Source organism: Diuraphis noxia, unplaced genomic scaffold, assembly GCF_037042655.1.
Source record: "Diuraphis noxia isolate RWA-SAM2 unplaced genomic scaffold, SU_Dnox_SAM2 contig0001, whole genome shotgun sequence".
Taxonomy (NCBI): domain Eukaryota; kingdom Metazoa; phylum Arthropoda; class Insecta; order Hemiptera; family Aphididae; genus Diuraphis; species Diuraphis noxia.
The window spans coordinates 29,691,156-29,704,304 of record NW_028301711.1 but is presented as its reverse complement, the minus strand read 5'-3'; the positions used below and the strand labels follow the sequence as shown (position 1 = coordinate 29,704,304).

Genomic DNA, 13,149 nt, shown 5'->3' with positions numbered 1-13,149 from the left:
ACTCATATGAGATTTAATTCTTAATCGTTTAGAGATTATTGGAATGTTACTTGATGAAAAAAAAAACAGAAGTTTATTTTATCTTGCAAAAATAGTTTATAATTAATAATAAATTGTAAATAAATTGAATTATATTGTTACGAACCTAAGTAGGTTCGTGTCCCTAACAAGTAAAGAATCGACAAACCGAACCGACCGACATTTTATACAATTAACATCCTTTAACCAACTATTGTACTTAATTTTTTTTTTTTGAACTCAAACCACTTACTAAAAATAATTTAATTATAATATCAAAATATCGAATACGGACTGAACTTTAAAAAAATTAACAAATGTCATGTCGATATAAATTATAAATAACTATATAAATTCAATGCAAGTTTTGAATTTTAGATTCTGAGCGGAGCGATTAATGTATTGATTTTACCATGATGTGTGTTTTTATTTTTTTTTTGTGTCTGTCATCACGTTTTGGTGCAGTAAAAGTGTTTCGATTTTTGACTTCAGGACATCGTCCGATCAGTAAGGGAATCTAGTTGGTACTTTGGGGGGGTATCCACCATGCAATTTTCAAAAATTTTCTACTTAAGTTAAACTATTCATAGGTATTTGTAATTGTCAATCATTATTAGTTTTTTTTTTTTTTTAAATCAATATCGATAACAATTTATTTGTTGAGTAGAAAAGCTTGAAAATTTAATACAGGGCACCTAACATATTGTTACAATATGAGTTGAAAAATAAAATAAATTCATAGTCACAATTTTTTTTTATAAGCATTCAAAGTTTGAATTTTGATAAAATACGTAAAAATCATAACAATTCGCAGATTATTTTAAGCTAGAAATTCATAAAAAATTTCCTTTTTAAATCTAAGATTCAAAAATGTAATACAAGATTCCTTACAAGTTTTTCAATCTTTATCATTAAAAAAATTTCCACCGGAAATTCACGTTAAATTTTTACGAGCATTTGAAATTCAATTTTTTATAACATTGGATTTTCACTGGATTTTACATTTAGCGATTTTCTTATTTTGGTGTTACTCTAAAGGTCTAAAACGAATGACCGCAGATACTTGACATTTTCACCGAATGTTTATATAGGCATTTTCTATATTTGATAAAATTTTCAAAATATTTATATTTGTTTTGAGCTGTTTACTGACATTTTAATTTTTCGACTTTTTTGGTTTTTTTTTTCTATAAATATCGATAAAAATTTATTTGTTCGGTAGAAAAGCTTGAAAATTTAATACATGACTTCTAACACATTTTTACAATATCAGTTGAAAAATATTAAAAATACATAGACACGATTTTTTTTATAAGCATTCAAATTTTAATTTTGACAACATACGTAAAAATCACGAAAATTCGCAAATTATTTTAAGCTAGAAAATCATAAAAAATTTTCTTTTAAATCTAAGATTTGAAAATTTTTAATAATCTATAATATATCCTAGACAGATAAACCGTCTCCGCTCAGAATCGTTTTTCGTATACAATGATATAATATCATTGGATTCAAATTTAATTCCATCCATTACAGTAACCCACTTGTAACCTACTGTACAGCAGAGCGACATCCACGACTTACCCGATTTTTTTGATTTAATGTATGCAATTTTCAATTCATAACATCACTTTGATAATTAAAATAAATTTATTCTAAATTTGAATCGTAAACCACTTGTCAGTCTCGGTTAACTTTTTATTAATAGCCATTTGGTAGTGTAATAATTGTCATTTTATAATTAAAGTTACATACTTTTATTAGTACCTACTACCTACCTTTCCTTATTATGACTGTCTTACACTTGTTGACAGATTCAAAATAAATCGATATAAATAGATAGGTGTTTGAAAATGGCGACCTACCTTAGATGCCAAGCCAGGTAAAAACAAGTGTATAATTATAATTATTATAAGCTTGTATACACAATACATACACCTACTTCATTTTTATGCAAAACTTTTATTAATAATAGCAATATGTATTCAAATATAGCTACGAATCATTTAATACTATCTGCAGGCGGGATTTTTTTTTGACGAACTAACAGCAGAGGTACAAATAAATTACACACATGAAAATTTACAATAATCTATTCAAGCATCAACGATTGACAAATCCTAAAATATTTTGACGAACACGGCTTTCCTAAAATCATGCATTTGTAAATGTAATGTCAAGTAAATAAACATTAAATACATATTTTTATAAGAATCATTAAAAATTAAGAATATTCATCAGTATATTGTGTCATTTAGGATTTCTAGATTCTAGATAATCTGCAACCTTGTAACGTATAGTGTATACGTACACACACATTTTTTAGCACTATAGAAATTCAGCAAGCTTATAAAAATGTAGAAATTTTTGTGGTGCACGTTTCATTTCAAAGCCAACAATAAAAATAGGTTTTTAGCTTCTTCCTGAGTGCACAAATGTACGTGTATACATAAAACAATGTATATGCATATAAACATAATGCATGGTTGTAAAATGAATAAATTATTTCACATTAATTCATCTGTGGCGCATGTTCAAAGTTCCCGCACTACAATGTGTGTATTAAAAATAAAATCCAAATAACACCACTGATGTTCGGTTGTTAAAAGTGCACTATGTCACGATTTACCTTTTTTTGCAAGGGGAGAATTGAACCGTAACAAATGGTTTTATCAAACTCATAAATAAAGCATTTTGTATTATAAATAAGTTATTTACATTTGAAGTACGTAGTTAGTAGCACGAAGGATGATATATTGTGCTTAAGGTGATTTGTTATTTTCTTTGTTTAACCACTTTTTGGGACAGTTAAGTCTTTGAGCTCTCAAGATTGGAAATAGTTATAACAGGCGTTTCTTTAGAGAGGTAATTTTTGAATTTTCAGTTCATATTCAATGAAACCGCAAAAAACTGCAAATAATATTGAAACAATAGAACTTGATATCTATACAAAGGTTGGTTAAACCATATTCATAGTAGTTGGTCTTAACTTATTTACAACTTTACAAGAATATAATATGTATATTCAGATGAGAAATAGAATAAATTATTTTTACGTATCTATCTTTGTAAACATAAAAATGTATCACGATTGTTGTTTAACGGTTTAATAATACAATACACCTACACGATAAGAGCGACAAATAATATTACGCAATACTGCCATACTCGTCATCCACAACCAATCGCTTATTCATTTTATTTACTAAGGTAAATATGACAAATACAACAGCAGGTAAGCACAAGTGTAAGTACAACACACAAAAATCAATATTCGACGTCACTAACAAAAAAAAAAAATTCATCGGAGATAACAATATAACATAGGAGGTAAGTTTACAAGTCTTGGAATATACCTAGGTAAAATCAAGAATATTATAAGGTTACGTATTACCCTTATTTATATTACGCAATTAAACATTCATAAATCATTAATAAAACGAAATTATACAAATAAATTTAAATTGACTTTATTTCGTTCATTCGGTTATTATCATTTTTATAGCTACCTACTTTATGAGTTATGCTTACTCAATTATTGAAAAAGCTTGTTTATATTTTAACTTTTAAATACATTTGATATTTATTGAATTACTTTCAACAATAAATATTTTGAATAGGTAGTATTTAATTACCTCTTTTAAGTTTTCAAAATACAAAATATAAATTAAAATTAGTACCTTTATTTTATTTTGTATTTCATCAGTAGGCAATTACTTGATTAGGTACTTCAATTACCAACTTATAAACGGACTACCATACCTACTAAAGTACTAACAATAACAAATGTATGTAATGCGTTGTCTTCTTTTTTCTTTATTATTAATTTATGTGGTATCTACCTATTTTACATTTGCATGAATTTATTTGTATTTATAAGTCCTAATAGTAATTTATTATTCGTAAGTTTTTTTAATTTTTTTAAGACCTTTGAGACCATCTTGCCATAAAATAAATCCTCCTATTATTCGTAAGTAACAATTATAAATCATTTTGTATGGATTTAAACTTGTATTTAAATATTGTTTTAAAGTATGTATTGTAATAACTAATAAGTAGCGATTGCTCACACACAACAATAATACGCGGGTTACACGTCATTTAATGTATTCGATGATGTTGGTAGGTAATGTATATTTTGGACAGATTATTTGAAAATACATTATTTATAAATTAGGTATGGACATAACGTATTAATTTATAATATTGTTACACTATTAACTATTAGGTAGGCGTATATAAAAAATAAATAAATACCGTGTGAAATAGCTGGCAGGTGCCTAGCTAAAATATTATCGTAAATTTTTCTTTCATTATAAACATAATAATATAAATGTTATTAAAGAACAAATTGCATGCAGTAAAAATATGAATGCAATACGATATCAAAAACGCACAATGTGAATTTGTCAAGTAAACTCATTACAATGGCTGCCAATATACATCTAATAATATACACTAGTCAATCTACCTATATACATTTATATTCGGTAGGTATATGATGCGAAATACTTTTGGTTTAAGTTAAACCTCACATTACCATACATGATATTAATTTGGTATTTTTACACAATTACATGTTAAAAGTCATTATAAAAATACAAGATATAATTTAATTATAGCTACAAATGTTATTAAAATTGTAGTGTAGCTAATTGTTCCATCGCTTCTAAGCATTACATCAAGCGTCTACGCCACACACTACAGTAGTAGTTAACTTTAAAAATATACATTATTATTATAATGAATACAAATTATATTTTACCAACATAATAATAATATAATTTTTGTACAGAAGTTAATCGAGTACAATCATATAAATTGGAATAGTAGACACTAAGGTAAGATGACAAAATATTTTTATAATAGTAAATAAAAAATGATATAACGTAAATGTATCCAGGTATTATAATAGATATGTGTATGTATATACATATATGTAATATAAAAACCGTGGTAGCAGTGAGTTTGGATGGATAGTGACAACTAAGCGTAATAGTAAATTTACAATTGACTGCAGAACCCTTAATACTTGACGGTATAGAATATCAATAATAAATGTTAATAATATAATTTGAAATATTAGGCACAATGAGTGAATAACCTAACCTAACCAACTATAAAAAATCAGGAAACCACGAAGAGGAAAAAATGGTACCTGTGGCCGTGAATCAATAGGGCAATACGTCAATATGTCGCATTATTGTTGAGTAATCATAACGTAATAATTAATATCCATACGATAGTACTTGATTTTCGCTATATTGTAGGACCTCGGACTGATTCACAGTACCTACAATATAATAATTATTGATAATAATAACAGGGAGTGTTTATTTAACCAAAATAATTCTGACAAACAGAATATTGTGAATATTTTTAATTATTAATAAATATTACCCACTTTTTAGGAGCTGTAGATATACTTTTATATAATATACAGGAATCAACACAATATATTATATTAAAAACATTATTAAAAATATTATTAAATTAGTATTTAATTTAAGTTATTTTAATGGAAATTAGATTTTAAAAATCAGAGAAGTAGATAACATTATGCTGTACAGACGTACAATAGATTACAAGTAGATCACAAGTAATGGATGGTGTGAAATTTGAGTTCAATGATATAAAACCATTGTATACGAAAAACGATTCAGAGCAAAGACGGTTTGTCGGTATAGGATATTTTACATTAAATTTATATTATAATAATTATTATTACTGTAGTCGGTAGCTTAGATTGATATTATTTCCATATATTATCATATATTTTGTGTATAATGATATAGACCTTCAAAGTTTCAAGTACCCACGAAAAATATTTTTAAATTACAGCAATATACTAAAATCGTTATTCTTAGTTATTTAAAATGTATGTAATTTCGTTCAAATTTGAACTTAAAATAATTATAGGTAAAAAAATAAATATTTTTATATATATTTTTTTTTTTACAGAATGAACTACTTACGTGAAACCTTGTTTTAAATTTTCAATCTTTAGCAATACAGTTTGAACGTTTTATGAATTAATTTTTGAATAAAAATAAACAAAATCAATTTCGTCAAAAACTAGTTTTTTTTCTTTTGTATTATTTTTAAAAGTTCTAAACATTTTCTTGCTTTGACCACCAAAACAATAATAATGTCATAAATATTTTTTTTTTTTATCAAAACATTCGTCGTTCCCACCAGAATCTAATATATATATAATTTTGTAATAATTCATAACTAATAATCAATCTAACAGCAAAGTTAATATTTTTAATTTTGTTGTGAGTGGGTATTAATGTATTATGGACAACGATCGAAATAAGAGGAGTGCTCGTTCACACAGGCGGAATATTCGGCCACTTGGTATATCCCCAGTCACTACATATTCTAGTATACAACTTTATTATGTTATCATAATAAATTATTATATATATATATATATTTATATAAATAGATGCTTTGCAAGTCCGTACTATTCCGGATTTAGGCCATTATAAAATATTTATCAAATAAAAAAGTAAAAATACAAATTTATTTTTAATAAAAATTCTCAAGTGCAAAAATACCTCCCACACCCAAAAAAAGCTTCTAAAGACTACCCGAATATCTAAATGATAATTCTACCCCCCCCCCCTCCCAATGTTTAACCATATTTACTCCATTGGTTATATGTAAAATGCACATGTATAGGTAGCCGTTTAGGTATTTTTCATGGATTATGAATCGTAGACATTTATCGTTTCTTAACATTCACAAATAACACTATTTTTTTACATAATAACTTATGATTCGTATTTTTAATTCTTAAGCGTGTGTAATTTCATATGCATTTGTCAGCAGAACAATCGCAGAAGTATATTTATTAAGTTTACTGCAGATTATACAGTTTACATGATATGTGTTTTGGCTATAAGCTGTTAAAATTAAATTAAGTTTATACATGCCAAAATATCTTCAGACATATTTTCAAGTTGTCAGTGTTCACGGTTAAAGTCACGATCATAATTAAAATATGTATACACTATACAGTATACTTATTGCTGAGTGTTGTTTGACCCAGTGAAAATTTTTATCGTAATTTATAGAAAAAAAAAATATATCCAAAATTTAAAACATCAATCAATAGCTCTAAATAATTATTCAAAATTATTTAAACAATTTTATAGTGTATAGAAAATGATAAGATTAACATTTTGAAAAAAAATTCAAATATCTTTGGTTATTCATTTTTCAATTTTTTTTTTTTTTTGTTTAACGTAACATAATCTAGCCTTATAGGCTTTATTTTTTCTCCTACCAATACCCAAGGCATTATATTCATCAAAAAGTAACTCACCTACTTCTATTATTACCTTGAATAATACACCTTTACATTTTGTAACAGTACATCATTCACTAAAACAGTCCTTTTCAGGACTACACAATATCAACCAATCAGAACACGCCATACAAGAAATCATAGTAGTCAGAGCTGTTTTATAAAATATAAGTGTCTTCAACTACACTAACAACCGTACAAATACTGCCATGGATAGGGATGATCAGGACTAATATAATGAGACCCTCCCCATGACTATAACCGAAAAACCCAGTTAACAGCAAACAAATCCGTACCGACGGGAAACACAAACATCACGGCGGCACACACGATAGTTTACTAGTCGGTACGGCGCACGGGTTATATACCGGTCGTTTTCCGACCATAGGCACCTTATTTTCTTCAATCAACATAATTTCTTCTACCGGAACACATTGTCAGCCAGGACGAAGAAAAGATGAGAAGAAAAAACACCGAAGCGACACGACGACCAGATCGAGTCCAAAGTAACGTCGGCAAGAACATCGAACGAACATTCCTCGTACGGACCGTGAGCAACCCATACGGGCATCGCCACACTCTTTCCGTACGAGTCGACGACACAATCGACGAACCATAAAAAGAAACACCACGGCGACACATCGACCAGCCGCTGACCGAAGCAACGTCGGCAAGAATCCCGAACGAACATCTCTCGTACGGACCGTGAGCAACCCATACGGGCATCGCCACACTCTTTCCGTACGAATCGACGCCGCAATCGACGAGCCATAAGGAGGAACATCGAAGCGACACGAGGGCCAGTCGCGGTTCAACGCAACGACGACAAACGAGCATTTCCCGTACGGACCGTGAGCAACCCATACGGGCAACGTCTCACCCTTTCCGTACGAATCGAAGCCACAGTCAACGGGCCAGATAAAGTCATCAGACGGTCCACGTTCCTCACACGAGCCACAGGCAACGCAATACGCGGTTGTTCTCCACAATTCACCAACGGTCGCTTTTGAGAGCTTGCCTTCCCGGGCCAGATTCACGATAGCAGTCGCTTCATAGCTAGACACAACCGTGGTCGGCCCCATACCCTGATTATATGTTGCGTATATACATATGACCCTAATCTGTGGATAGGACAGAGCTTTCCAGCTCGTCGTGACAATTCGTCATATCCGGCAGCTCACTTTCAAGCCTGGCTGCCGTGTTAGCGAATCGGTCCCGTAACCTGTAAATAAGTGTAAATATTTATGTGAAAATAAACAGAGAAAGTGATACCATTAACCAGAGCGTTGTCATTTACTCTCAACGAAACAAGCCGGAAGGCTACTGTTTCAATTTTTCAAACAATTTGCGCATTCTAGGACCCATTTTCGATCACAAATTGTTTTAGAAAACATACATTAAAAAACTAAAATCTTGTAGCTTGAGTAGAGTGAAAATTATCAACACTTTATCAAACCTTCACGGAGTTCTTACCAGAACAGCCTTATTGTTATTTAGAAATCTTTAATACTTTTACTCACGGTTCTATCGTTTATTGCTCTACCAAAACTAAAATCCTAGGTTAGGCCTAGCCTTTTTTTTTTTTCCTTGTTAAATCGCTACATGGAGGCCGAACTGTTTTCACATTGCTTAGCCCCCATGTAACATCGTTTATTTATAAAAACAATATAAATATTTACACAAATGATTAGTCATAACAGTCTGGGGATACCCATTCCACAGCAATCTGGTATATATGCGAATATCCCTATCCTGTTATGACTTTACAAATCAATACATCATAAGTAGGGACAAGCAGGGTTAACCCGCTATATCCCCTAACATCAGTTTTATATACAAATACATTTTTCCCCTTTCAATTATCTTCTCGGGCCGACAGTCTGCCACCCTAGACATCTCGTTCTGCCCCGTCTTCTCGGACCGGACTGAGCCAGCCATCCTGGACATCTCGTTCTGCGATCATCTTCACAAGCCGGCCTAAGCCCGCCGCTTTCGAATCCCGTGCTGTTATTGTCCATCTGCTTCTGCGGCCTGTCGAGCCCTCTCCTCCTCTTCCTTGACGGTAAGGATGTTTTCTACCATCTTGTAGAAGAGTCTGAGGGTTTCTTCAGCGTCGTAGAGTAAAATCGCCCTTTGTTGGCTGTCTGCCGGCAGGTCTTCAACTAGGGGACCACAGAGTATATTAGGTACATCATCTGCTGTTGGTAGATGCCCGAGTCGCACGGAGATCTGTACGTAGGCCGTTCCAGTTCTCGCAGTGGAACAAGGTGTGTTCTGCTGTATCCGAAGGACACTGGCAGTGGACACACCTTGGGCTTGCGGCCCTCGCGAAGCGATGTAGGTAGAACTGAAAACAGCCGTGTCCAGTGAGCGCCTGTGTCATGTGGTAACTCCAGGGGACTACTGGAGTCGTCCTGTTATACCACCTAACCAGATTGGGGATGAGGCGGCGAGTCCAAGCGGCCTTGCTTGAGCTGGATCACCTCGTTTGCAATTCTATGATGGTAGCCTTCCTTTCTTCGTTCTTGATCCTATTTCTGGAGACAGGTGGATCCCCTGGGATCGGTTCGTCATTGAACCTACCCTTGATCCTCACCCTCTCGCGAGCGATAAGATCTACTGGCGGCATGTTCGCCAATAGGAAGGCTGCTTCGTCCGAGACCGTCCTGTAGGCTCTGATAGCCCTCAGGGCGGCCACCCTCTGTGGTCTCCTAAGATTTCTGATAGATTTGGAAGTGCCGCAGACCGGTGCTGCCCACACCGGGGCGGCATAGAGCAGCTGGCTCTCGACTACGGATCCCAGGAGTCTTCTCTTCCATTGCCCAGGCCCGTTAATATTGGGCATGATCCTGGAAAGAGCAGCCGCCGAAGTGGCCGCTTTTTTGGCGACCGTTTCGACATGCTTACCGAAGGAGAGACGGGTATCCAGGATGACTCCTAGGTACCGAAGATGTTTCTTGAGGTTGATCGGCTGTCCTCCAATGCTGAGACGGGGAGGGTTGTAGGCCCTTCTCTTCGTCAGCATTACAGCCTCGGTCTTTTGATGAGCCAGCTAGTTCTTTTGATGAGCCAGCTGGTTAGGCCTAGCCTAACCTAACCTAACCTTACTCGATCCGATTCACAACCAATAAATCAGACTGACCTATGGTTCTTTCAAAACAAGACTAGTAAAAGTTATGAAGGCAGTTTACGGAATTAAACATTGATATATTGCATTTCATAAATCTCAACACTTTGAAAGCTTTTCTAACGGTATGATATTGATATGATGGTAAAAATTCAAAAAATAGTATAAAATAAACACGAAGATCATTGTACAGGAAAACACATTGGAGAGGAGTATCATTGAAAGAATTAGAGTAGAAGATAGAATTATATTACATAAGCCTTGACACGGCCCGCAACGGCAACCAGTACAAAGTACAGGTGCCGCAGCGACCTGCCTACGCTCTTGTCAACCGCCACCACGGGGTACGACCGCGCGACAGTCGACTCTCCCGCCACGCTGCAAAGGCACAAGGCGGGACGGGAAGAAAAGTCGCGCCGGACGCGGACCGGTCGTCGCCGGTATCTCTCTCGTTCACCGACCTTCGAAACACGTGCACCGATACGCACACGCCGACACACGCTGTCTCTATTTTTTTTTCCTCTTTGTAAAAGAATCCGTAAATTATTGTAGTTACAATAAACGTGGCCCAGCCACAGTGACCAAGAAAACGAAAAGTGGTTATTTGTTTTTTTTCACATACCCTCGACCGGCCTTCAACTCTGTCATCGCCGAGGCCGCGTCAGCCTTCAGCTAGACATTTGTCTAGATTAGTACCTAGACCAAGAAATTTTAAAATCAGTAATGATCATTTCAACTTAGGTTCTTTTTTTATAACAACAGTTGGGTAAAATATGAACACAAAACTGTTAGTAATAGTTGATTTCCGAGATTTAAACTCATGTTTTTCATAAATTATTATACGAATTAGCTTCTCTTTATGTTTGAGTAAACAAGAAATTTAAAAAGTTAAACAACATGGTGGATGATGATTGATAAAGGTGTATAATTTTTAACAATAGACGGATTATCAAATTTATGGACAAGCGTTATCAAACAAGTTTTCCAAACAGAAGGATTACGCTTTCTGTTAAAGAGCATCTAAAAAGTGATGAAATAGGATATGTGTTAAACATGCAACAAGCAGATATATTGTCCGGTCCACTCGAAAATAAATTTTTCAATAAATTTAGAGGAGATAGAACATCGTTAGGTAGCGAAAAAGTTATATCTGAAGGTAAACATGAAGATATATCTGAATGTGTCGATAAAAACATCAGTAGGTTGAAATTTAAAAAAAAAAATGTATAGAAAAGGCGGATTTAGATTAAGACTATTAACGTAACCGAAATAATATGCAGAAGAAAAAACATTGGTTTATACTCTATAAATTGACGAAATTGGTATAGTCAACAAAAGATGATATTTACAACTCGCTTGAAGTTTGGAAAATGAGTTGAAATCAGAAGCATAACTGAAACGTTAACAGTCCATAAGTCATATGAGCTTTTTCTTTCAAATTTTTACATTTTGAATTCTTTCGAGACCCGTCATGTAAATTTATTGGGGGGGAGAGAATATTTTAGAAGGAACAAATTAATTTATAGCATTTAGAAGAGCATTATTAAATACTTAAGCTGCATCATTTATACTATAGTGTACACGAAATTACCCAGTTAATAAAACTTAGAAATTGAGACCTTGATGCATAGTTACCAGACTTGAAGTCGAAGGAATCTCAATATAGAACTTCAAAGGAAAACGATTGATAATTGAAAATGACATTAGTAGAAACTAACTAGAGGAGTAAAAGCAATAATGACAACAACTTTATTTGAATTAGTTAATATTGAGACTAATCGACCATCAACAAAATTAGGTTGCTCATCACAAGTTAGAAAAGGTTAAGAAAAAAAGTATCTTTAATATGAGTAACGGTTAGGTTAGACAAAATTACCATGCCTATAAGACCTAGATTTCTATAAAACCAAATTATATTTTGAATATTATAGTCACAAACATAGAAGAATAGAAGATGAATTTTCAAACGAAATAAGTTGTTCCAAGATGGTGTAAGCCTCCAATGTACTCGTAAGAAACACAGCATTAATAGGTGGGTAAATAACGTCAAGTAATAGGTTAAAATAGTCATCAAAAAAATGGTGAACAAATATGGGTGTGGCTGAATAGAAATTGAATTGTTTTTTATTGCAATAAGAACGCCGTCTCCGCATGAATGGAGATTATTCAAAAGATTTCTATCATATCTGAATATATCAAAATCATCAAAACCTAATTCAGAGCCAAATATATCAAAGGAATAGGAGATAGCAATGTCTCGATAAAGATAATTATCTCGTTTGAAAACATTTAAAAAAGCTTATAAGATTAACCGGTTTAGTCCTGAGACCAAACACTTATCAATAAGATATGTTTAAATTGAAATTTATGTTACAAAACTTATGATTGACATTAGGTGATGCAATAGGAGTTATTGGTTCAACGAACGGGGTTGACTCAATAATAACAGTAAAAAAAAAGCTAGAAGTAAATAAGCAGATGAATTGATAGAAGTACGTTGAAGATCCTTAACGATGAATGGACATCCCGGCCGAATTATACTCTATTCTACCAAGAGCGTACAGGCGAGGCAGACGAAACCCGATCACTCACGCATGCATTCCACGCCACTGACTGTTTTTGCGCTGGTATGTGGCGAACAACCAAAGCTGAGCAAGTTAATGATTTTTTTAACTCAGTTAAGTAAAAT

At 32.9% G+C, this 13,149-nt stretch overlaps 1 pseudogene; it reads right to left on the bottom strand.

The window, feature by feature from the left end:
* Window positions 1–8,925: 8,925 nt before the first annotated feature.
* LOC149060531 (uncharacterized) lies at window positions 8,926–9,720 on the bottom strand (annotated as a pseudogene).
* Window positions 9,721–13,149: the final 3,429 nt, after the last annotated feature.